Raw genomic sequence first — 27,676 nt, 5'->3', positions numbered from 1 at the left:
CAAGCCAACTCCTACTTGAGAAATCTCATATCAGTTTAAGAACAAGTACCAACTTAGGCTTGGGTATTTTTGGACAAGATCCACATCATGACATCATTTGCTTTATCAGTTATCAGACTTAAAGCTAATCCATATTTATAGCAGGATTGAATTTTACTGCTTAGAGATATTCCATGCAAAATATCCTGGTTTTGACCATAGGGTTGATACAGATATTAATATGGGTAGTCCATATAGATCAGACAAATCTTGTTAGTTCAGGTGGTAGGACAAAAAACAGAAGGGTACTACAAAATTTGATTTTGTAGGGCAAAAATTAATTTAGATTCATCTAGAAAATCTACTCAATAGATAGCTCCATTAAATTTCATTAGATCTAAATTAGTATTCCATCAAGACAAAAAAGCATTTATATAGCCACTGTAATACCCACTAAATGTCTGAAATCTCATAACTGAGAAATATGCCCCTGGATTCAATTCTTAGTTACGGTACCCTATACACAGGACAGATGATAAATGAATCTGTGTTTGTCCTTCAGCTACTTAAAAAAATCTATTTAGATCGTTTTCAAACAAGAACAAGTAGAAAGAGTCATTATTACTCAGTATTTCAGGCTGCATTTGCTAATTCATAAAAGTTTTGTAAGCTAAAAAACAGGTAAGTGTGTACGTTTCATAACAAGATTTTCTACAAGGAGAACAGAATGAAGTTCATCTCCAGCAAACAGACATCTCTCTAGTAAAAATAAAGGCCATTTCCCCATCTTTAAAATTCTGTGAAACTACTTACCATAGTTGCGATCTACCTATTTTTCTTACTCTGTTCAGCTCCTACGACAAAAATAGTATTACCATATACAAATTGCTCCCCATCTACCAGTAAATTGTGATTCTCTCTCATTTTAGTGTTTCCTGCAAGAAAAGTTCAGCACTGCTACACCCCCTTAAGTCTCTGTATGCCAACACAGGCTGCCAGTTTGCCATGCTTTGCATACAATTAAGCTATCATGATAGCAGCTAGAGCTACCAGTCTCCCTAACCATACACAGGACTTAAGAACATGCAACCCGCTGAGAGGACAATCTAAACCAAAAAGAGCCTGGAAAGGCAAGGGATTGTGTTTTGGTCCCTCCAGCCTGATCCCATCCAAACAGAAGACTAATGTGATCAGCACATAAATCCCACTGATTTTATGGGTACTACTCCAACCAGTGAAAAAGAGAAGAAGTAAAAGTTCAGATCCCAAATATGAGATTCACACAATTAATACTGAAATAGCTGAGAAGCATTTCTAAATTTATCCCCCAGCAGTGTTTCTGAAATCCACTGTCATTGGTTGACCTTCTCTACATTCCTGATCAACAAGTGTATGATAACTATCCACATACAACACAAACATCCAAGAAAACGTGGTGATTTTTTATGCTTTTTCTCCCTCTTACCAATGATACTGTGATCTCTGCATCTTTAAGAAAAGGGGATGTTTAACCCATCAACTAGGCAACAACTTCTCTGATGCTGCCTACAACTAAAAATAGCCTTTTAGAGCATCTGCAAAAGCAACAGCCTTACTCAAAAACTGTAACACAGAATAACACTTTAGCTTTCACAAGTCTTTCTTAACACAGTCTTCTATTCCTTCTGTCTACTAAAGCTAAGCATATGACAGAACACTTTAGTGACAGTAGAGAAAAAAATCTGAATCTAATTGCTTATGTTTTGGAATGCATGTACCTAACATTCATCTACTAAGTCAAGACCCCACTTCTCAGCATTATGTCACATATAGCAGCCACTGAGGTAGCAATCAGCACAACCTGGTAAATTTTACATTCTATGTAGTTGAAACATTATTAGAATTATGCATTTACTGAGAGTTAACTACCTTAGTTATTTCCTTCTCTTCTCCACAAATACCTAACCTAGTGTGCCTTAATGACATTCAAGTAAGCCTTACAGATCAAAGTGTCTGAAGTACAGATGAATAATAATCTAAGAACCTATAAAGTAGAGTGGTGTTCATCTTCTCATATTAACTTATTAAAGCAAAACAATTATAGCTATAGCTTGCAGGAGACACTTGTGTTCCTTCCTGGTACTTTCAAATGGCTTGTAAGGCATATTGATCTACCACTTCTGATGGTGCATCAAGATTATTTCAAGCAGAGTGCATACTGAGGCCAAAAGTTTGTTTACATTGATAATTAAAGGTGCTACATATCATCTGATGAGTGATCTGTAAGAAGGTAAGTGCTTCCCTTTATAGGAACGTTTTCAACCTCATTCTCCCATATTCTAAAAGAAATTAGCAATTCTATTGATGAAAAAGATAAAAGTTGCTCTTGAAGCTCTCAATCCCTTGCTGCCACTCTGACTGGCCAGAGAAGTGACAGATACAGAGCACCAACAGCCTAACCATCCTCTGCTACTGGCTGTAAAAGGAACTACCTAGAAGTACACAGGTTCTTCTTCCAAGTTCCTGTCTCCAATTCAAATATCCATTCACATACCTATAAGGAGTATGGTCCCTTTTAACTTCATGTTGTCCTCATGATCCTTTAGATAAAACATACATTTGATTTTTTTTTTGCCAAATCCAAAACAACTCCATATCAAAACCAGAAGATGCCCACAAACTGCCTAGTAGAAGGCCTTGGAATTCTTCAGCAACCAGGCAGCAACGCTTAGATCTGGCCATCTTGCCAATACCTAGGTCTGAAAACCATACCAAATTGCTCCAACACAGAGAGCAACTACTGGGAAGTCTCAAACTCACAAAAAAACAGCCAAGTAACCCAAAAGGATAAATAAAATTCCCATAAGGGATACCTCCAAGTTTTAGGAACAAGTTTTCTTTTTGGAACCACTTCTATACCTTATAAAAATAAATGTTACCTCATCAAGAAGTAGAGCTTCTTAACCAGCAGCTTGACAGCAGAAATCATAACTGCCTCAAGGAACAACATATTTCAAAGAAAATCTTAAGAATTAAAAGAGGAAGGGTCATAATATTTTATCCTGAGCTCCTACCTGCTCCCATGCAAACAGTTTCCTTAGTTTTCTGCATCCCTACTTGACTGTCATTTGAAAGAAAACAGCTGATAGGGGCACAGCTTTGAGACAAACATCAGAAAGCATGTCTGCATTTGGCTCTTTCTGCTAGAACTTAAGAATAACATGGAGTTTTATTTAGCGTGTTAGTCATCCCATTTTCACAGAAAGGTCATTTTCACATAAAGTTAGCTCCCAAGTGGTATTTCTCATCCAGTATTGGAGCTTCAACATTTCTCAAAATATTTTAATTTCTATAATTCATGAAGGGTTGAATAGTCACAATTTGCACAGTTTTCAAATAAGCGGTTCTTAACCTGCTCTTTCAATACTATTTGAACAAGAGCATCCAGAACAGGGAGACCAATCTATTCTGCCATTAAGAGAAGCTATACTTTCATATCCAAGATGGAAAAGATTTCTGACAGTACCATTTTGAAGCATCATTCACTTCTGGTAAGGCTAGCTCAAACTTTTGATACAGTCGCATTCTTGTATTTGGTAGCTGCAGAAAAAGGGTCTGTAAACAAAGTACAGCTTAAAGTAACATGAGAGAATACTTCAGTATATTTTATCTTTATCACAGTTACTGGGAAACAATTGTTAGCTAGCTTGTATTTTAGTCAGTTAAATTTTTAAGACTACCAATGGAACCAGAACTAAAAAAGAAGCCAGGTTACCACTGTTTTCTAGACAGCAAAGAATAAAAACTTGCTTTCAGGGGTTTCTCCTTAATTTTTATTTTTGAAAGCATTCCAGGTCTCAGCTAATTTTTATAGTATCCCTTCTTCCAGGATATATGGACATCTCACAGCATGCAGACTGCTGGAAGGAAGCAAAAAGAAACCCATCACCATCCAAAACCTCCAAAAGACAACTGCTGTGATGCTAAAGAACTGCAAGTAAAACAAAGCTGGATTTCAGAAGTACCATTCATTGTCATCACATTATCACTTGCAATAAATGTTAACTTTTTTATAAAAAGCATTAACTACTTATGTCTCAAAATTCTTTTCAGCAGTAGAAATAGAGCAGTTACTTCCTCTACCTTGACAGAGGGATTTTGCAAGTCCCTCATTTAGGATTACTAATGTACCAACAGAAGACATCTTTAAGGACTAAATCCCTACACTAAATACAGGAGTAAAGCTTCAAAGTTACAGATTATCCATTTGTACAAACCATTTCCCAGTCCTGTGGAATTCTTCTTCTTCATATCTCTTAATAGTAACAAGTATGAGAGGCTTCATTTTCCTAGTAATTCATTATCCAGTGTGCCTACAGCAGTGCTGGGTTTCCGAAACAGTATGTCCCAAAAATGAACAAAAAACCCCATTCATAGCATCACAGAATGGCTTGGGTTAAAAATGACCTTAAAGATCATCTAGTTCCAATCCTCCTGCCATGATCAGGGATGCCTTCCACTGGACCACGCCCTCAAAGTCCCATCCAACCTGTCCCCAGTAACTAAGCAAGCAGGGAAAAAAGGTCTCTTTAAGCTCTTTTATAATTTTAAACATTGCTGAGTAGGTTTGCCTTAACTGCATGAAGAAATCTTCAAACTCTTGAACTGTTTGGTTCCCAGATGCCAAAGAACTATATTTGGTAACTAAGAGTCTGATGTCCTTTAAAGGTGACACCATGACACGGCTAGATTTTCCTTATAATTATTACCCTTATCTTTCAAGGAACAAGATCACAACAGCTGTCAAGTATTTATCTTTTAGTGCCACTGTAACTCATTCCAGAAAAAAACCCACACCTATATGACAAAGTTGATTTTATTTGCAGGTTAACAATCTTTCCCAAAAGAAGTGTTTTGAGAATGGTCAGTCTCTGTAGAACCAGCAGAACAAACAGAATCATTCAGGTTAAAAGAAATCTCAGGAGGTATCTGGGCCTCTGGCCAGGATCAGCAATGACTCAGGGTTTCAATCCAGCCATACTTTTAAAGCCTACAAAGATGCACAACTGCCCCATGCAGCCTGTTTCACTGCATGGTTGCTCTCATAGCGAAAACTGGACTGCTATTTTTGTTACAGTGTTTTGTTTGTCGTTTATTGTTAAATCTACTGGTTTTGCATTACTTCTTATTAGAAGTTACAGCCTTTCTGTATCTCATCTTCCCACTGCTATGAAGAGCCTGGGGTCCTGATGTTCCTTATGGCATCCTTGCAGATATGAAGGGGCTGCAGTCGGGTACCTCTGACACTACTCTTCTTCAGGCCAAAGCAACCCTGGTTCCCCCAGCCTCATCTCCCAGGCCTATGCTCCAGGCTCCTGACCGCCCCGATGGGCTTGTTGCCAGTTCATGTTTTGCCTGGATCAAGGACCAAAAACCAGATATAGTATTCTAGACACAGTTAAGTAGTATTGAGCAGAGAGGAATAATCACTTCCCTACAAATAATGACTATGCTTCTATTAAATACAGCTCAGGACAGCGTTGGCTGCCTTCACTGTCAATGCACACTGCTAAATTCCTTTTCAACAGAGCCAGAATGTAGTATTAATGCTACTCCAATGTTAAAGTCTAAAGCCTCCCTCACAATTTCTTTATACCAGAAAAAAAAAAATTAAGTTCTCTTCCTGCTTAACCCATCCTCTCCAAAAAGAGACTGTTTCAGTATTTCAGATCTGCACAGAAAGGTCTGCTAACCTGAAGTGGTATTTAAGCTCTGAATCAGCTGCTTTTAAAGAAAGGCAAAAAAAGTTCTCTATCACTGCATATTTTGTAACACTGCAAAAAAAGTTTCATTCATAACCTTCTATTCATTAGAAAAGACTATTATAAACACGGTACAAAGTGTGGAAGTCACCGTACTCAGTCGCATCGGACACTGACAAAAATGAGTGCCAAAATAAGCCTCTGGATCAGGCTTTTATGTGCAGGCTGGCTTCTCATTGCTAACTCTTTTCATTCGGCTAGAGCTTCACAGACACTGCTGAAGAGCTACTATCCAAAGCAAGATTCTTCTCAAAGAGACAGCAAAGTCTAAAGATTTGTTAAGAGCCTAGCAGCACATCTGATACCTCAAATCTTTCCTAGCTGACACACAGACGTTGCATTGCAGACACTGGCTGGGAGGTAAGGGGGACCCAGCACAGGAGGCAGGAATGTTTTGGACTATTTTGTAAACTCCTCCACCTAGTTACTGAGGGTAAAGGTTTGTAATGGAAGTCAGACTCAGAGATTAGTCACCACTTTCAGTACAGAGCAGTGAGGAGTCACAGTGACTAATGTGTGCTTTAAAGTGACTGTGCTACAGCTTATCAGCCATCAGGCAGCTAGAAGAGGAAGTTACATACTCAGTAAATTTATCAGTGATATACCCTAAAAATATTTGAGTAATTATTAAGATGATAATGCCTGTCAAATTTTTCCCCTTTTACTTCCAAAATGTAGCTGTGTCAACTCAAAAATCACAGAATCACAAGGTTGGGAGAGACCTTCAAGATCATTGAGTCCAGCCCATGCCCTAACACCTCAACTAAACCATGGCACCAAGTGCTACATCCAGTCTTTTTTTAAACACAGTCAGGGATGGTGACTCCACTACCTCACCAGGCAGACCATTCCAGTACTTTATCACTCTTTCCATAAAAATCTTTTTCCTAATATCCAACCTATATTTCCCTTGACATAGCTCGAGATTGTGTCCCCTTGTTCTGTCAGCTGCTGCCTGGAGAAAGAGACTTGACCCCACCTGACTATAAACACCTCTCAGGAAGTTGTAGAGAGTGATAAGGTCACCTCTGAGTCTCCCTTTCTCCAGGCTAAACAACCCCAGCTCCCTCAGCTACTCCTCACAGGGTTTGTTCTAATTTGGGGGGCCCAGAACTGGACACAGCACTCAAGGTGCAGCCCCATCAGTACAGGGTGAAGTACAGGGGAAGAATGACCTCCCTGCTCCTGCTGGCCACACTATTCCTGATCCAGGCCAGGAGCCATTGGCCTTCTTGGTCACCTGGGCACACTGCTGGCTCATGTAGCCAGCTGCTGACCAGCACCCTCAGGTCCCTTTCTGCCTGGGCACTGTCCAGCCACACCATCCCCAGCCTATAACACTGCAGAGGGTTATTGAGGCCAAAATGCAGGATCAGCACTTGGACTTACTAAACTTCATCCCACCGGACTCTGCCCATCCTGTTCCAGGTCTCTCTGCAGAGCCCTCCTGCCTTCCAACAGATCAGCACACACTCCCAGCTAAGGGTCATCTGCAAAATTACTACTGAAAAGACTCAATACCCTCAATCATATAATCAGTAAAAATATTGAACAGAACTGGCCCTAGCACAGACCCCTGAGAGGCACCACTGGTGACTGATACCCAGCTGGATGCAGCACCATTCACCACCACTCTCTGGGCCCAGCCATCCAGACAGTTCTTAACTGTCCAAACAGTGGTCTGCCAGGAGTATGCTGTGGGAGCCAGTGTCAAAGGCCTTGCTGAAGTCCAAACAATACAACATCCATAGCCTTTCCCACATCCAAATAAGAGGTCACATTTATGAGAACATTCTAGCGCATTTTCTGCAACAAGAACTCTCCTCCTAAAAGCTTAAAGTGAGAGGACAGTAACTGCTTAAATCTGCAGAGCATTTTACAATATCAGCAGTAATACACATAAAAGTTGCACAACCCAGAGAAAAGCTATCTTAGCACTGAGGTGTATGCAGGGGTCCTACCTCATAATCCACATTTTTAAAAGGCCTGAAACAGACAATAGTCCTTGCAAAGCATAGGACTGTAATCCTCACCCCACATGAGTTCTTAGGCCAAGGCATATTTAAAACTAATTAGTATCATACTATAAGCTGGTTTCATATATCCCTCAGTTCATGTGGCACAATACAAATTGTGACTCTGTACATAGCAGCACCACTTGCTGTGTTCAGAGCTTAAGCAGTGAAAACATCCCCTTTCAGAAACACCAATATCTACAAACCCACACACACCCTTGTCTGATGGTATTCAGACCAATGTTTTACCCTCTATGCCAACAATAGAAGTCTAGCACACTACACATTATTAAAGCTGGTCAGGAGAGAATCAATGACTCACTTCTCTCTTCTTCCTAAGAACAGTTTTCAGCTTGCTCAACTCCACAGTTGCCTGGAAAGCTTTATGAATATTAGTTAAGAAGGATAATGCTGACATAATACACTATCTATCTCTCACAGTAAAGAGAGAGACTAAAACTCACCAAGAAACCTGGTGCAGTCCTAGTTTGGTCTTCCCCTCCGCCTTCTTGCCACATCTACCACCAAACAGCAAGAGCCTAAGGCTTGCACTATCACATTCAGCACCTCCAGTCAAACAGAAATGGGAATACATAGATCCCTCATTCAACCCATTTGTTTACAGGCTCAGACACCCAAATCTACATCCAGCTCATATGCTAGATGTTTCCTTCCCACTTCTCTCCCCAGCTTTTGGTGACACGTTTTCAGAACTAAAACTTGGTAAATCTAATTCTAACACCAAGAAGAGTACCAAGCAATTTCAGCAATTACCACAATCAAGATATGTTTACTTAGGAGATTAGAAAGGTAGCAGAGAACCTTTTCAGAACCTCTTCAAGCTTCCAGTTTGCAATAACCAAAATGATATCAAGTTTTCTCTAACTGGTTTCTCACTGAAGTTCTATGCACCAACTTGAAAAACTATACAGTTAAAAAAAGGAACGACAACCTAAGCTTCCAGTGCAGTCCCATAGTTTTCTTTAAACTTGTTCAAGTATTCCATTAGCTCAAAGCTTTCTATTAATAGAAGAAAATACTTTCCACATTATGTTGGCAAGAAAAAACATTTCTTTTTAATATTATTTAATTCAGAATAGACACTGTTTAACTTCAAATACTAAACACTTAAGTACAATGTACTTCAACACTTCCTTCTTCATTTTTGTTTCTGCCACAGACTGACGAACAGAACACACGTTTCCTTAGGATAATCACTTCTCCTGCCTGTCAAGCTATCTCCACACAACACAGGGTATCATTGTCGAATAAATTTTCTGAGAGGTTGTTAACAGTGGGGTAGCAGTGGAAAATAATTATAATCTAAAATATTTCTGTTATACCTTTCCCAGATATTTTGCTATTTCCATTTCAGCCTCACCCTAGAGGTCAGAAAAAGAGCCCAAGAATCCTATTAATGCATTTTTTACTGCCTCTCATAGAGCTACTATTTAAGAACATAACTAAACACCTCCAAAACAATTCAAACCTCTCATCATTACTCCCTGCTGAACTGTAGCCTTTGGTAAGAACAACCCTGCATTGAACACCAGGGCAGTAACAAAATTCCTTTATGCCAAGCTGCTCATAAGACACAGCATAGAGGGTTTCACCCCTCACATCAGTACTTTCATTTATTTCTCTTCCCCTTCTCGACTAACAGTTTGAGAATTCTATTGCTTTTTAAAAAGTTTTTAAAAGGATTTAAAGACCAACTTAGTCAGAATTTAAACAAAGAAGTTGGTGATGTTCAAATTCCCACTTACTAAAAGTAAGATAAAACTATTTCTGCAAGAAAACAGCTGAATAGCATCTTCAGCATTGCTCCTAAAAAGTCATCACTAGAGTCTCTCATTTTAACATCACACAACTGTTTTGTAACACCTACATCTTCTTGCCCATGCACATACAGCATAACTAAAAAGGTACATATGAAATTAATGACTCAAATTAAATTGATCTTATCCTATCAGTTGGTGAAACTGGTGTGAAAGTACTGAGGTGACTCTCAATCTACACCGAATGATTTATATTACACTGTACCATCACATACCCCAAGCAGTAACTTCCACACCTTAAGCTGTGTGTTGTACTCAAGGAAGGTTTCTGGTCATCACTGAATCTGTTATCTTTAGAAGCATATGATGATATGGCAAGCAAGTGATCACTCAAACCAATCAAGCCTGAATGTCAAGTGGAAATACAAGCTGGCAAATCAAAACTGCCAGCTAAATGGCATTCATACCAGTGCCACAGTGTGTTGCACTGAACATCATTTATTTTCCATTTCTTTATTTAAGTAACATTACTGTCACTTTAAATTTTGAATCAAGAGACTATTTCCACAGAGAAAAATCCCACAGGCTGGAAACCAGGACTACTTCTGACCTTTGTCTTACCATCCATGAAAAAATTTGGGGGAGAAGTAGTAAAGAACATGTGATCAAAAGAGAGGTTTCCAGAAGGACATTCGGAAAAAGTGATTTACAAACATACATTGTAATTCTTGGTCACATTTTCATGTGATGTCCTAGAGTTCCAAAGCTTACTTTAAAATAGAAAGTATTTCATAAAAATTATCCAAAAAGCATTTTATGGCATTCTTATTCCAATGTCCAGCAGACATCTATATCCACATTGATTTGGGAAGAAGGGAGGCCAGAGACTAGCCGGAACATGGAAGGCAAAACAGATTCTATTAACTGTTCCCCAGTCAGAACTGCAGCTGACAAAGCTGTTCAGGACAAAGTCAGTCTCATCTTTAGACTCCCTGAGACCAGTAATGTTGTGAATGTGTGCTAAGTAGTCATGGTGTATAGTAAAAAGTGGTGAATCAACTAATTTCATGTGATTGGCTACAAAAGTCTGATGACAGAACTAAGTGTTCAACTGGAAATAGTGTCAATCAATTTTAAAAGAAGAGAATGAAGAACTTGGCAAAACTAGGGCAAACTAAAAACAATTATTCTAGTCTACCAACTGTCTTTTTCCATGAAGGAGGGCACTATCTTATTACACACTGCTATTTCTGCTGTGTTCCTGCATAAGTTTTCCTCCAAAATACCAAATATGTCAAGAGATCTGTGTCTATCAGCAAGCACAGATCACAGTCTGGCTTTATAAGTAACCTTCTAAATTTAGGACAAATGGACATAATCTGAAAAAATTGTCCAGAACATAGTTTGAAATCGAGCTACAATAGTAGCTTCAATTTCAAAAGCTTTCATTAACATAGCACTACAGTAACCCAGGCCTCTTTAAGGTACTTACCTAGCTAAACGCAGGCCAGGACAAGGGCTTGCACAACACAGCCTCTGTTGCAGGAACTGCTCCTGCATGGCCATTTTGCAGCTGTAGCAAAGAGCCACTGCAGGTCTCTTTGCTCTCAACTTCTCTTCTCTGGGTGAATATCATCTTGCCAGGAGTAGGATGGCACATCCAAGTATCAGTGGCACCAAGAATACCCTAAATTCAAATCTATTCTAGAGATACAGCAAAGGGAATGAAGAGAAGTGAGAAGTCTCACAGCAATTTATCCGAGAAGGTCCTCACATCAGTTGAACTTGAGCACTACTTTAAAAGATAATTTCACCATTTCAAAGGCGCACAACTGAAGCACAAAACACACCACAAGGACAATATTAAACATGTGAATGCCACACCTTCCATGACAGATACTGTATAACAAGAAACACCCCCACAGGAGCAATTACAGATCTGCAGAGGAGAGAGGCAGCAGCCTTCTAGAATGATGCAAGCCAATTAGGAAGAAATCAAAAAATCCACATTACAGTAGGCTACAACCATAACGTATGAAGTGTGCTAAGATGTTAATGACATCTGGGGCAGACCAGAATGGCCTGAAACATTCCATACCAATCCCAGCTCATGGAATCTCTTAACACTGCTTTATCAAGACAACATACAAACATGGGGGTGGTTCAGGACTGATCATAAAAGCTGCCTCCCAGAAAGGCATATTTTATCTGGAAGCAGAAGCCAGGCTGGGATACAAGCATATTCCAGACCATGTTAAGCTGTTCCACTCCCAGTGCAGAAGCATTGATTACAGTAATTTCACGAGTATAAGGCACACCGGAGTATAAAGTTCACTTCCGGGTGTCAGCAATTTTCCGTACTTTTCCATATATAAGGCAAACCGGGGTATGAGGCACACTTCATTTTTTTGCAGCGAGGATCCGCCGCCGGCTTCCCCTGCGGCTCTTGCAGCTCACACTTCTGGGTTGGCAAATTTCCAAACTTTGTCCATACGTAAGGCGCACCGGCGTATAAGGCACACTTCCAGGTTTGGATCAAAATTTCACTCAAAAATGTGCGCCTCACACACATGAAATTACTGTAGTTAAGTTCATGCAAACAGTTTAGGCCATGCATGTTTAACTTATATGACAGGTCAGTGTTCATTTTATTGCACCACATGAAGTGCAGTTACCTATATTGTACATCTGTATAAACAGAGATAGCGGATCACAAGTTACCCATGCATTGCTAAGTTTTGTTGGTAAAGAATAGAAGGAATTTTTATGAAATCCCAAAGTAGATCTGTTTTCCCTCCTTCCTAATATTTTAACTTCAAAAAAGTAAAAACTGTTTGCAAATGAAACTCGAGGAACACAAAACGCTGTTCTAGCATAAGACACAAATTGATTTAGAATTTCACAGTTTGAGACCTTCAGAAGAGAATCTATGCCCTACAGCAGGTATGTTATTCCTCCCTGAAACTTTCCAGATGAGCTCCCTATCTCATGCAAGACAAGGAACAAAGAAGGAACAAATTTTACACAGTTACAGTCCAGCAGAGACTGTGAATCAGCCCAAAAAATAAGCACAATCTCTGAACAAATCTGATTGCCTTTTCAGATAATGCACATTGTGAGTTGCCTTAAATATTGAATACGCATATCTGTGGGCCTTATGCAGAAAAAGTGCTACATCTTTAGAATGAAGCAATCTGCCAAAGCCTACATTTTCCTATATTCCTGGGACAGCTTTACCAAATACACTCAAACAAGTTAAGCATTGAAGTTCAATAGTTTAATTCCAACAGCATGAGTAACTTCCCTAACCTAAAAAGGGTTGTTCAGAGAAAGTTCTTGACTTCCCAAAGTTCTCTTGTCTGACTGTAAGATTTATAAAAACAGATTTAGACAGAACTGACACTTGTTTAATTCTGCTTCTATGCAGCAAGGGAACAAACTGTCATCTTATTCTGCAAGGAGACAGGGCAATCACCTGAAGTGTCCAGGATAAAAACAGTAGAATTCCTTAAGCATATTCAGACACCAGAACACTGAATATTCATAGACACATACTGAGACACTTTCCAGGAGGAACTTGAATTGCCACTAACCTTCAACACTTGAGCTAATGTGCAGGTTTCACAGCAGGTAATTGAAAAAACAAACACAAAACAACAAACAAACAATTTCCAATAAACACCAAATTAAAAACCTCACTGGAACAGGTACTATTCAGTCTAACTACACAAACCATTTTCTTAACATATGTAAGGAACAGAAAAACACAAGACAGAGAGGCTCACACACACTCAGACTCTTAGAGCTGTAACTGTTAGATAAAAAGCTACATATTCTTTGATATGTACCAGCATGAAAATCTGTTTGACATACAGCTTTGTTATCTGCCAACATATCTCACAGGCTATCACTCTGTAGGTGCTGCCTGGCTAGGAGGTAAACTGACACAAAGGTCCTCTCAGGCCTCTGAACCATCCTACTCGCAAAAAGAGATGAGAGGTGTGGAAACAGTGTTGTAAACCAGTCAACATAATGCTAAATAACAATACATTTTCTGTCCAATAAGATTGTCTTTTACTCCATCACACTATGACAAACACACAACACTAAAAATACTGTCCTACAGTTTATAAGCCTTTTTTGATAAAAGCAGAAAGTCTTTTTCTCTGATTCTAATTGGAAACACCATAGAATAGCAATATAAAAGCATGTGTCAGGACATTTTTCATGCTACATTCTCATCAATGCATGACCAAATCATAAGCTATGTAATATCATTCTAAAAACCTTGAGAGCAATACACACCATTAAAATCAGAAGTATCTTCATTATAATGGCATGGAAGATTAATCAAGATAAAAGTTCTTCAAGCAAATTATGGAAGCCTAAGTACAATATTCCTCCTGTAGCCATCCTTGTAACTGCAATAGAGACTTTGACAACCACCTTGATCTGCATGTTACGCACATCACAGTAAAATTCTGACTGAACTGTGTTGCCTCTGTCACATGTTCTAGTAAAGCTTGCAGCGCTAAAAGCTTTGTTCCTGGTTCTATTATCATGGGATGCAGGGGGAGAATAGGAAGAAAGCACATAGGCATGCATACTCAAAAAGAGTTACAGGTAAGGTAAAAGAACATGGTTCTAGTGTTTGCCCTTACAGCAGCATAACAGAACAAAGACTGCTTTCCTGCCACTCTTCTCTGCCCTGCAGGCCTTTGAAGAGGAATAATACCCCATTTTAAATTCAGTCACTCAGTTCTGAGCTCCTCAAATTTAAGAGGGGTAAAGAGTTTAGTCAAACTCTATGTTAAAGACTTTAATAAAAAGTTTACCATACTACAAATTAAGGAAAAAAACTCCAAATAAGAAACTTTTTACAGGAACATTCATTCTGCATAGTAAAACAAAGCCATGCACCTTAGCTTGTTCATATTGTCTAGCAACTAGGAAATAACGTACACAAGAACGCATAGACTGCCTGCAATCTGTAGAATTATGCTTTTAAAAACCCCAAACACTTCATATAAAAGAAAAATACTTTTAGAGCAAGAAGTACAATTATTAAGCCCAACTACTTGAGTTTTGCTATTTGAGGTATTGTGCCTTGTGATATTGTTGGTCAGCTGAGATATATTTCATCAGTCTTAACTTTTTAAAGTCAATACAAGTTACTGACTTACCAAAGAGATACACATTTTTCCACCCTACTTTACATAGTTCGTTTCAAACAGAAGAATGAAGAAATGTCACTTATCTTAACACTTACACCTGTTTGTACATATGGAAATAGCTGAGTCATTTTTTTAAGAACCTGCATGGAGGAAGTTAATGACCATGGTTACAGCAGAACACAAAACAAAAGCCAACAAGAAAATTATTCTCTTTGGAAAGCACTTGCCATTCAGCTGTGCAGCATGTGTAGTAGTCAGTTTCCAAGTCACAGTTATCACCAAAAATATGAATTTGAATAATCTGAAAATTCAGGACACTATCACTGCAGTGGACAGAAGTTTAAACCCATAACTACAAAATCTTCAATAAGTTGTCTTAATATTAACTTCTAAATTAACATCTAAGTTCACTATGGCACCTTGGAAGGAACAATGTCTTTAACACTTCTTGCTTCACTGCCAAACAGGATGCCACAGCCCTTTCCGTCAAGACTGAAATCCACCATGAAAGTTAAAAAGTTTCTAGGAAAACAAAAACACTGTAGTGTTGTTTTTCTATGTCAGTGGACAAGCACTTTCAATAGTCAATAATAGGATTCAAACCATTTCAGTCAATGTGCTGTCTCTCAGAATGGAAATAAATAGTGTTTCACTTTGGAGGACTACTTTTAGCTTTCTGGCACCTTTTCCACATCAAGCAGAGTTGATTTTTTTCCCCAAAAAAATTTCAACATCATTCCCCATAACTGCATGCAAAGTATAAACATGCTTTCAAAGCAATTTGCAAACAATTCTGTGAAAAACTGCATATGCATTTCAGTAGAAGCTTAAACAAGTGTATTAATTTTTCCTTATAAATTAGAGCCAAGTTCTGGCCTCTAAAAGACCAAGATGGTATGCCAGAAGGCAAGAAGGAACTCTTGTCCAGTGACACTCTAACACACAAAATCTGTGTAAAATCAAATGAAGACAAGTTTGTGGTTCTGAGACTGGCATTGTAAGGAACTCTTACCTTGCATCCTTACAGATTAGCTCAGTATTATGAAAACAGGAAAAACCACAAGCTTTGGTAGGACTTTTGTCAGGTTCCTAACACATAGACCTAAAAGTAATACGAGCTAACTTTTTAAGCTACAACGTATCAATAGTTTCTGCACACTCCTGAAAAAGTTACCAGAAAAAAACCACCACCTATGAACTAATCCAAATTAGAGTCATAAGAATTAATATCTCTCATAATTACACCAAAAAATCTCACCAAAACAAAACAAGGCATTCAGAACTTCAGTTTAAAAATGCTTTTGTTTTTTTACTGAAATCGTAGTACATAAATTTGAACTAGAATAACTGTCAGAAGATGAAACAGAATTCTACGTTAAGTGTTGTTTCAGCACTGTCAAGACAGCAACACAGCATCAACAGTTTTTAAGATGTCCTTTTTAAGGAGCTGCAGTGATGGGAACACTTTGCTCCAATACAGTTTGTGTTCAATCTCAAACAAGACATGGGAAGGGGCATTTGGCACAAAGCATCTACAGACAGCAAATGTAGTTTCCCATTTAGAAGGCTGACGTGAGGAAGTAAATAAAGAAACTTAAAAAATAATAAACTATAATTACTGTAGAAGCACGCTAGAACTATTAACAAGCAACAGGATTATATCATGCCCTCCAGATGAAAGACAGAATTACAGTAATTTCACGACCATAAGGCGCACCGGACTATAAGGCGCACCCACCAGGAGTCGGCAAAATTCACAACTCTGTAGATCAGATAAGGCGCACCGGACTACAGGGCGCACTTTTTTTTTGCAGTGAGGCTCCGCCCCCAGCTCCCTCCACGCGGTTGCTGGCCGAGGCCCTGCCTCAACCCGGCAGCCATTGGCCCCGGGGCCCGCCTGTACCCGGCAGGGGCGGTGCCACAGGGCCCCAGGCCCGCCTGCATCCAGCGGGGCCGGGGCATGGCCACCACCCCTCCGTGCTGCCTCTCTGGGGCGGGGCTATGGCCGCCGCCCCTCCGTGCCACATGCATGGGGCCATGGGGGTGCCTGTGTAGGGGCCGTGCTGCCTGCACGGGGCCCGGGCGTGCCTCTGGAGGGGCGGCTCCGCCTCCACAGGGCCGGGGCGTGCCCGCCGCTGCTCCACCCCGCCTCCACCTGGCAGCCACGGCCCTGCCGGCTCCCCCTGTGGCTCGCAGCTCGCACTTCCGGGTAGGCAATTTTTTTGAACTTTGTCCATCAGATAAGGAGCACCGGACTATAAGGCGCACTTCCGGGTTCCAGGGAAAATTTTAGTCAAATGGGTGCGCCTTACAGTCGTGAAATTACTGTAATGACTATGAGGCATGACCTTCTCTACTGCTGCTTCTCTTCAGAAAATTATGTCACCTAAAGGAGACTATCTTATTATTTCTGATTTAGCAGTAGTCTGGAATATTAAATGGAGCATATAGAGTTGAATTCAGTTCCTTGGATAGAACATAAGCATAACAGAGCTGAAACTGGGGAAAAAAAGTCCCGAGACTGTGTCTCCTTATTTAGCTCTGCTCCACTAACCAACCGTCCAGCACTAAAGTGAACATAAGCAGGAACTTGGGTGTGTGCATAAGTAAACATTTTGTCACTGTTATGTACATTTCACATGGCTGAAAGGAACCATGAGAAGTCATTCAGCATTCATCACACAACAGCTTAAGATCTTAGGAGGCTAAGCAGAATACACACTCTAAAACCAGAAAAATTAGAAAATACAAACATTTCAACATAAAAAAAAAAGTAGTAAGAGCAGGTGACTTCTTAATAAAGGACTTTTACAGTCATAAGTGGTCTACTAAAGATTTTCTGGGGAGATAACATATGCCAAAATACTTGCAATAATATCTCAAGAAATAAAAAACATTACCTTTTGCTTAAGGCTTTAAGCTAGGTCTCACAGTTCTTTGAGACTGGAACAGATTTCTGCACTCTGAAGTCTACAGTTACATTCAGTTACACTGAGTCTAAAGACTCCATTTATTTTATCGTTAACTCAGACAAAAAAAAAAACCCAAAAAACCCCAAAAAACCCCAAAGCCACGACCAAAACCAACCAATCAAAAAAACCCCAATCATATTTAAGTCCTAATATTAGAGACATGAACTATGACCATAGATGTATGATCAAGCTAGATGTATGATCAAGCCAAACAAAAAAACCCCATCCTTCTCTAAGTTAGACACTACAAATGCAAACTACAGTAAGTTTTGATAGCTCATAGTGACACTTTGCTATCAGAACTTGCATAAGGACAGATATAATATACAATTAAATAAAAACTGTACTAATACCAGGCTTTTTTATTTATATGGATTTAGTCCATATTAGCACTTAAAACTTCACTATATGAATATTTAAGCTTACAGAAGCAGCAAGACTGACACAGGCCTAAGATATCAAGAGGCAGTCTAGGCAAAAGACCCTCTTTCCCAAATGTGAAGAGGTTATAGAACTTTACATGGGCCATACTGGTTTATGACAACTAACAGGTAAACCTGCCTCAAACATTTCACTAAGAACATGATCAATTGCCTGGAGACCCTTTAATAACACTGATCATAAACTGCTGCAAGCAGTTTGTAAATTCTCAGATGGGGCATTAGAAAAAACACAAATATAAATAGCTTCCTGGTGTTTTTTGCTCACTTCCGTTGATTTCTTTTGTGATATCCATCTCTTCTGCCATCAAAGTAACTTTGCTGTAATTGAAAATACAGTTAATCATTATTTGTACTTCAAATTTATTTCCTGATTTCAGCCATGATATGCTTACATCTTATCTGAAAAACTGAATCCAACTCTCTATGTTCCATTTAAGATTTTGGATTACTGCTAAATCAAAAGTAATCCAGAGGGATTTTTTTTTTAAATTTAGCCATTCTTAAGCAAACATATTCCTAAGTACTCCGTACCAGTTCAGCTTAAATCAACCAAATGAAGCTGATGCAACTTTTGAAAATATTCAGTGCTGTGCCTAAGAGGCTCAGCATTTCCCCAAGGAAGAACAGGCATACAACCCTGATCCTAAATTGCAGCAGTAACCACAACAGTGCAAAGTTTAGTGCAAAGCTTATTGCATGGCACAGAATGGAAGTAAGATTTAGCCTGAGGAAATCTCTATATATAAAGAAAAAGAAAAAAGACTATAGAACAGAGCAGAAAGAGACAAACACTAAAGGCCAGGAGGAAAGCCAGGAACAGGAAGACATTGCAATATGTGACTGCAAAGCTCAGACTTTGAAACCCTGAGAGATCTACTAATATCAGCAACTTCATTTTTGTATACAAACTTTATCAAGAATAAGATGTCCTCGAAACTTACACACAACAGTTGAAAGTTAACCTCTATCAACTGGGAAGGGTAAGTGACAACAAGGGTAAGTGACACCTGATTTTTTGTTCTGGTACCTTCAATTGAATGGGACATTCTCCCACTCTAGAGTAACATATTGGAGAAACTATTTTTCTGAAAAAAATAAGTAACTAAATATTGAACACCTTCTTTTTTGCTATAAAATTCTCTTGTCAGAATGAATGCAGTGAAGCTCTCCTGATTAACGATGCTCATTATTTTCTCTGAGGATCTAGTCCCAAATACTGTTTCAGTAAGAACCATTCTATTTGCAATGATCACCTCAACAGCCTCAGATACTCTGAAAAACTTTCTTCATCTGTACAACAGACTGTACTCCAGCATTTTTAAATGCCATCAGATTGCAAGAAGGACCCATTGACACACAGCAAAGCAGCAAGTTTTATTCAGCAACTACAAGCATGACCTCAAGGCACAGCAGTCCCCTTATTTTACAGATACTGCATATATGTTAGCTAGACGGTAAGTACTATGTTTCCCTAAAGCTGATTCACTTTTACCATATATTTTGGTGCTATTAAAATTGCTATCAATAGCCACACAAACTTCCAAAACCAATTACATTTTTGAGAAGTACTTCATTCTCTGAATCACCTGTATCCCCAAAAGATTGGTTCTGAGGAAGAGAAACAGTGATATGGTAACTGCTAGTGTTAATTTAAGCAAGCATCCTCATACAGGAGACGCTTGTGGTTATTAACATTCTGAAGCCTCACTAGAATAGCTGGGTTTTAGGATAGTTAAGAAGTGTCCCAAACAGACTTTCTGTTTGAAAGATAAGACAGAGCTATCGGTATTACATAAAACTTTCCCATTAGCAGCTCTTAAGGTCTTCAGCATCTGTTGGGACAGTGGTGCCTGGATGCCTGACATTCTTTGTGTGCGCAGCATCTTTGGGGACAGTGGTGCCCATGGTACAAACAATTCTCCCAGCAGCGAGACATCTCTGAAGACAGTGGACCTAGTGTTACATTAATCTTCACAGCATCTGTCCGGACTAGTGCAATACCACAGCCACACCAAATAATATGTCACAGCATCTGTATTTTCCACTCCCCACAATCTGTATCAAATAACATCATAGGCCAACAGCCCACCAAAATTAGGAAAAAATATCCAAACAGAAGATCCATGCAATTTAATTACAAATATCTGTATCTTCAAAGTCCACTTCTGTTCCAAGAGACTTAAGTGTAATGAGCCACTTCTTCAAAAACCTTCTACATTTTCTGCTTGTTAAAAAAGGCTACTCATTTTTTAAATTAATCACTTGTTTCAATAATTATTTTGTTAATCCTTAATCAATATACTACTTTTCAGTCTTCATTCCTTTAATATGCTATACTCATACACTGTAAATAAAGAACTCCAGTTTTTTAGAATTAAAAATACCTACAGATTAAGTCTCTTATTCAGCTCTTCCAGAGACAGAGAAGTATGCGTGTAAGCTGAATCTTTTGTGTTGATAAGGAAATGTTCTGTTTTTCACTATACTGTATCCCTGATACAACACTTCTCATGCCTATTTAAAACATTAAGTTCTGAATTGGTTTCTGTCAATTACAATCTTACGACTACAATACACTTTTACAATGCAGAAAAATAGACGCTTATCAACATACCATCCATGGCTCAATATTTAAAATTCGGGGGTAGAGGCATTCTATATTGAGATTACCAACCCATAACTGAAGAAAAAGATGTCTTTGCTTTCTTGAAGTTGTCATTTCTCCATTGTATGTTCACTTCAAGGACAGCACAGAAATCTACCTCGTTAGGGCCCTATATCAGCTTACTATTGTTGTCCCCTTAGATTTTCACCTAAAGTTTCTCCCAATCACCACTTGATTTGTCCAACACCCTCTAAGACCAACATACTACAAAGTACACTGGAATATTTTTCTGAAGGACAGAGGCAAGCGCATGCTTTTCAATAGAATGTGATAATCCATGTCTGATTTTTTAACTAAACCCAAAAGGAAAGAAATATGGAAGCAAGCACATTGACCTTTCTATTTAATTAAGCCCTAGATTACTTTAGTTAGGGCAAAATAAGGAATAAAAGTTACTGGTTTCATAGTAAGAAAGTATTTAAGGGTAGAGAGCCTCAAAAAACCTGCCTTGTCAAATAATACACCTAAGCAACTACATTAAATATAATAAAAAAGCAAATTGATTTTGGACAAACCATTTAATAAATGTGGTTTAAAGTGAAGCCTGCCAAAATTCCTGTAAGGTCTGCTGTCTCAGATGAAGTACCATGCACCTGCTCAGCTTATGCTAGCTAATACTTGTATGGAACCATTCACTTGTATAATTAACTATGCATAAATTAATAGTTGTCAAGTGGTTTGAGGATGGATGTTGGATTTTCTATGATGTTCAAATGAAACAAAATAAAATGTTTAGAAATGGACTAAACTGAACAACAGCTATTCTACATTATATCCTGGTTTTATTACCTTGTCAGAAGATGATGCATTAATTGCTCTTCACAAGGATTTCAAGCTAAATTTACACCAGAAACCACAGGACATTAAAAGAAATGCAATCTGCTTCTAAGTCAAGAAGTTTAGTTCAGCAGCACTTCAGGAAGTTTAAGAGTGGCTTCAACAGGACAGACATGCAACATGGAAAAAAACCACAACAAAATACCTTTACAACACCCTTAAGAGCCTTATAACAAATACGTTATCTTCCCGAGTTGAAATCCCACATTTTGAAGTCCTCTCCTGAGCAGCTAGGCATGTGGTACTGCTCTAAGGGGCACGTATACATTGCCCATACCAAAACCATAGAATTTTACTTGCAAACTAGGTATGTTCCGCAATTTACATATTGGCAAGAGAAAACAAAACAGCAGGTGCCCTCTCTAGCTAGAGGGGCTTCAAACTCTAGAAATGCAAGAGACCACAAGCGTGGGATTGCTCTTCCCAGTCTCTATCCAGTTGACACGTGCAGGTCTTCTGTGAAAGAGGTTCTCCAAGTGGCTACCTGAGGTACGCCACGCTTTTAATTCACCTATGCTGTTCCCAACTTACCTACTCAGCCGTATATGCAAAAGCTTGCACTGCTGGCAGTTCCTCCTCCAAAGGTGGCTGGAAGTCTTTTTTGGAGCCCCAGGGCTCTTAGGTTTGGGCTCTTGCAGTTCCTTATGGGCAGACACTCCCACCAGTGAGGTAGCAGCACGCAGAAGCAGCTAGAAAGTTTGCCACAATCTCTACCTTCCCCTGCAATTCGCTCCTCTCCCAGCCTCAGCCTCTTCTCCTTCCTGGCGAAAGGGACCGGCTTTAAGGGCGTCGGCAGAGGCGACACTTCTCGCAGAGGTTTCCTGCCTCAGCAGTGCCGCAGCTGGAAGGGCTCTCCCGCTGGAGGCGGCTCCGGGCCGGGGGACGCCGGGGGCAGCGCTCGTTCGGGGCTGCGGCCGCCGCCGTGTTTGCCGCGAGCCTCATGCTCGCCGCGCTGCTCCCTGACATCATTCATTCTGCTACGCGCACGCCCGCCCACTCCATTTCCAAGCAGTGACTCACCCCGGCGCCGCCGCTGTCCGGGGCAGGGCCTGCCGGACCGGCCGGACCTCTCGCAGCCCCCCGCCCGCCGCGAAAGGTGCCGGCCCCGCCCGCGCGGCCCCCGGACCACCCCCGACACGCGCCTCTGCGCGCGCGCACCGCCCCCTCTGGTGGGGCCGCGCGCCCGCACCGCCCCGGCGCGCGCCTCTGCCGGGGCCGCGGCATCCCCGGGCGGGCGCGTGCCCCCCCGAACCGTGCCCGCTCCTTCCCGAGCCAGAGCCCCCTCCCGCGGGACGGCTCAACGCCGCTGCCGCCGGGCAAGGGCCACGTCAGCCCGCGGAAGGGGGCACAGATATCTGCTCTGCCCCTGAAACGCCTGCTACGGCAAGGGCACCGCCCGTCCCCGCAGCCAGCCCGGGGGCAGGTGCCGGGGCCGCTCCCGCAGTCAGATCACAACCGAGCCGCCCTCCGCAGCCACGGGCTTCCCGGTTTTGCCGGGGGATTTGATTTCCCCAACTCCACTCACATGACGGATGACTGTCACTGAAACCCCCTGCTTCTCAAGTGTTTCACCCCGCCTCTGGACTTGCCTTTCCTTGGGGTTTTGGTTTTTTGGACTTTTTGTTTTTGCGGCGGGTGGAGGGGTATTTTCCCCCACTCCCCCCTTTTATTTTCAAAAGCGTTCCCCCATCATGACGTAGCAGCCAGATTTTGTTGGGAGTTTTCCAGAGTAAGTAACACGTGAATGGCGGGGGAGGAAGGGAGGGGGAAGGTGTCAGCTCATCCTCACCGAAACTCGCTCCGGCCGATACACACCTGTCCTGCCTTAGTCACCCGGCTGCAGCGCCAACCGGGCACATGACAGCGGCGGCCCGGCACACAACCCTGGCTTCGAGGAAGGCACCTGACCCTCTGTTCGTCACACCGCTGGAAAGCCCCCTTCACCCAGCTATTGGCTATTCTGCTTGGGTTGCTTACACTTTTGTTTTTTTCCACAAAAGCTTGGGGGAAGGGAAGAGAGAATCTGCTTTATTCCAGCACTGAGTGGAAAAATTTTCCACACTCTCAGATTTCTGTGGGACAGGGAAACTACACTGGTTCAACAGTGACAGCCAGGGCACTGCTACAGACAGAATGCCAGGATTTCCAAGTTTTATCTCCTGCAGGCTTAATGCAAACAGTCTCTTATAACCACATAAACAATTCAGCAAGGCTACTGCTGTTCCTGTTACCAGGTGAATGCACATACACACCTGTAATGCTGAACCAAAGATGTCTGCTGGAACCTCACAGCCCTCTCTACTGCCATCGTGATCTCCTCCCCCACCCCCTCCAGTTCTCCTAAGTGAGTAATGCCTCCTTTAAAATAAAATCTGAAGAAAAAAAAAAAAAAGCACCACGTGCTGGGCATTTGTTTTTAACTGATTACAAAGATATCTACATATGCTTTATTGCGTACACAATCACATGCATGTCTTTGCAGAATTGTATCTTACTTCAAGCTGTTACAGAGAGGATAATAGCTGACAGAGTAACAGATCAGGAGTAGAAATAGCAATGCAAGTGAAAAAAGAAGTATCTACAGGCAAACACACATATAGGTACAGCAAAGGCTAAACAGAGGTCTCCCCAAGTTTTCCTTAACAAAAACGAGCCACTGAAGAAAGGTTAAAAGCAAAGACTGGAAACTTTACTGTCATTTTTCCAAATTATTTATAGATCAGTAAGATGAAACACTAGCATTACTCTTAGATAATATTCTCTGAAGCACTGCGTTTAAGTAAAAAATAGTAGTACATTTTCTTAGTCTATTCAAGGCTACACTTCACACCCAACCCTACAAGCCCATCCACACAGATGAGAGGTTGAAGTGTAGAGCTCAGAAATGGAGCTGTGAGGAGCAGGTTGCAGGAGAAGGTCTTTAATCTGGTAAGAACTGTTTGCAAGTCCTGCATAGCAGCAAACCTTCAAAAGCAAGCAGAAAATTTGTGAAGTCACAAAACTTGCCAGAGGAAATAGTACATCTCTTGATCTTTACTTTAAACTAAATTAACTTCAGAAGATTGTTTTCAGAGAGGAATTGCGTGAGAGATAACATGACTTACAAAATGATAACGTATATTAAGGAAAAAGAAACCTTGCACACACAGACAGAATTCTACGGGGAGACTCACAAGTCACATTCCCCTTCACCTCCCAGGGAGGCAGATGAGAGGGAGAGAGTACAGAAACAGAGTTTTGAGAGGGAAACAAAAATTACTGTTTCTTTCACTTGGAACAAACCCAGCATCTTTTTCATTACTGTTTACTTTTTCCCCCTTTCATGAGATCAGCAGGGATATTATTGGAAACAGTAATTCTATAAATGAACACAGCCAGCTTGTGCATTAAAATTCTGACTATTTCCAAAGAGACACTCTGGCAGTTTTCAGAAGCAGCACCACCAGAATCCTGCTTAGTTCTACCATGGGAAAACTGAAACTGCAAGACTGTGTTTGTAGTAGGGGAAACCAAGAACCATAGAGAAATTTCTAGGTCAAGCTAACTCTACAGTTTACAGGCAGAATAAACAGTACTACTACTACCAGAAAAAAAAAAAAAAAAAGAAAAAAACCCAAAAACCCAGCCAAACAAACCCCCTTCCCCCCGCAAAAAAAAAGCTTTTTTTATGGAGCAAGCCATAGGAGAATTCTGTGCAGAAACTTGATAGACAAAAACTAAAAAAAAAAACTATATACTTGTACTCAGTCCAAGTAGTTTCAGAACTACTCAACTGTATAAGTATACATATTTTAAGGAGCTCACATATATTTGCAGCCTTTATTGCAGCTGTGTTAAGGGCAGATGAAAAATTAGATATTTTATATTGAAGTGTGCCATACACTCCCACAACTATAGTCACTTATAATTCTTCCTTGCCTTTTTTTCAAGTAGCATATACATCAGGGTAATCCTGCAAACTGCTTCTATTCAGGTCTAACATTTCATCTGTACCTGGTTCTCATGGCAGCCCTATTTTATCTGAAGGTGCTAGTTGATACTTCTACCTTAAAACAGATGGAGCAACTCTAGAATGACTTATTATGCCTATGCAATTACGAAAGAGTAAAACACACTAAAGCCTAAAGTAAGTAGATGATACCATGAGGAGATTCTTCATGAGTACACACTTGCTAAATTCCTAAACACCCCCTAAGAGAAATAAGTTCCACAGTTTTTGAATTAGATGAATTTGAGCAATGACATGAATTCCAGGTCTCCAGATTATTATTTTTGATCCATTCACTAGTTCTTTTTCATCATCAAGGGCTTTTTTTAGAACAAGGAGAAAGCTTACCTTGTAAGTTCACTATTAATGTCACTATTTTTGGCAACTGAACAAGTGGATGAAAAGATAAGCCACAATAGAAATCATAAGACAAGCTTTTCCATCACTCCTTCATAAGTACCAGTTCCAACATACACAGTCCCACCCTACTATTGGAGGGGCTGGGGCCTTAAGAAACACGTTTATAGATCATTCACAGCAGGATCAAGCACAAGTTCAGCTGCTTAACAGGTAGGTTACTATTTATTACAGAGAACTAAGCTGCCAAGCCAAGCACTGCCATACTGAGCACATAAAGCATCGCTTTAGCAGTACCACCTTGCAGGAAGAACCCGCGAGCCAAGAAACCCCAGCGGCGCTCACTCAGCTCAGTGGAGCCCGCCCCATTCCCCATGAGGTAAAAGCCAGGGAAAGCGCTCTCCGCCGGCTGCCCGAGGTTACCTGCGGCCTCCTGCACTGGCCCAGCTCTCCCGCGGCAACCCGGCCCGACTGCCGAGGCACAGCTGCCGCCCGCCCTTCCCGAGCTTTCAAAGGAGGCGGGAAGCGGCGCCAGGCCAATGGCAGCGGAGCCTGCCCGCCCCGCAGGTGCCCGGCCGGGCTCGGGACGGAGCGGCCGCCGCCGTGTCCAGCTCCGCTCACAGCGGGGTCCAGCTTGGAGGCATCTCCGGAGACAGTAGATGCTTCCTCCAGCCACTCTCTTTCGACTCCCCGAGACTTACAAATCCGTGATTATTGACTCCCCTTTTCGTAACCTTGGTGCTTTACACATTTTACGTTCCTCAAAAATTGCTATATTAGCTGTTTTCATAACCAAAAGCTGGGCAGAGATATTAAGTCTTTTAAACTATTTTTTTCAAGGGCTTATGTGTTATTGAGAATGTCCCTGGGTAGTTTCGGGAGGGGAAAATGAAGCCTTGTGGAATTAGACTCCCTGCTAAAGCTCATGAGGAAAAAACCCCAGATTTAGACAATAGATTTCCTTTTTTTTTTTTTTTTTTTTAAACAAAGCAGTAAGTTAAACCAAACTTTTAACTTTTCCCTCACTATTTCACTTTCATAAGCAGAAAAGGCTATACCTTAAAGTCATCCTATTTTTTTCCTTTAGATTTATTGTGGGATTATAGAATTATGTAATCCTAGAATGTTTTTGGGTTGGAAGGGGACCTTAAAAATCAAGGTCCAACATCCCTGCTGGGGCAGGGACACCTTCCACTAGAGCAGGTTGCTCAAAGCCCCATCCAGGGATGAGGCATCCACAACTTCCCTGGGCAACCTGTTCCAGTGCTTTACCACTCTCACAGGGAAGAAATTTTTTCCAATTATAATTAGCAATGGAAAAGAGCAGGGAAAGGGGGTGGTAGAGGAAGGGGGAATGTCTGTTTTTCTTGTTTGATTTTGGTAATTCTTCAAGTATCCAAACTATATGAAATCAGACATGCTTTAGAAGCAGTAAATAAGAGCTCCTGATTGTTTCTTTCAACCAGTTTCCTTGAAAACTGAAGCCAAAAATTGATTTTCTATCTAAAAATACGTGCATCCAAAATCACTGTCTCCAGCTTCAGAGAGCTTTCTATACACAACAGTGGCATTTCAAGAAATGTTTTTCTTGTATGAAGCAAGGCTTTGCCAGAAATAAGAAGAGTGCAGGTACTTACTTGACAGAGGCTGTAGGGAGGAAATGGGAG

The 27,676-nt window shown here is 40.7% G+C and overlaps 1 protein-coding gene across 1 annotated transcript in view; it reads right to left on the bottom strand.

The window, feature by feature from the left end:
• Positions 1–22,722, bottom strand: part of SGMS2 (sphingomyelin synthase 2) — a 41,541-nt gene extending 18,819 nt beyond the window's left edge. The window contains exon 1 of the mRNA XM_033061060.1: positions 22,196–22,722. The gene's annotated coding sequence lies outside the window, so the exon portion shown is untranslated. The remainder of the gene's footprint in view (positions 1–22,195) is intronic.
• Positions 22,723–27,676: the final 4,954 nt, after the last annotated feature.

Source organism: Catharus ustulatus, chromosome 5 (assembly GCF_009819885.2).
Source record: "Catharus ustulatus isolate bCatUst1 chromosome 5, bCatUst1.pri.v2, whole genome shotgun sequence".
Lineage (NCBI taxonomy): Eukaryota > Metazoa > Chordata > Aves > Passeriformes > Turdidae > Catharus > Catharus ustulatus.
This window is presented reverse-complemented; position numbering and strand designations above follow the sequence as displayed.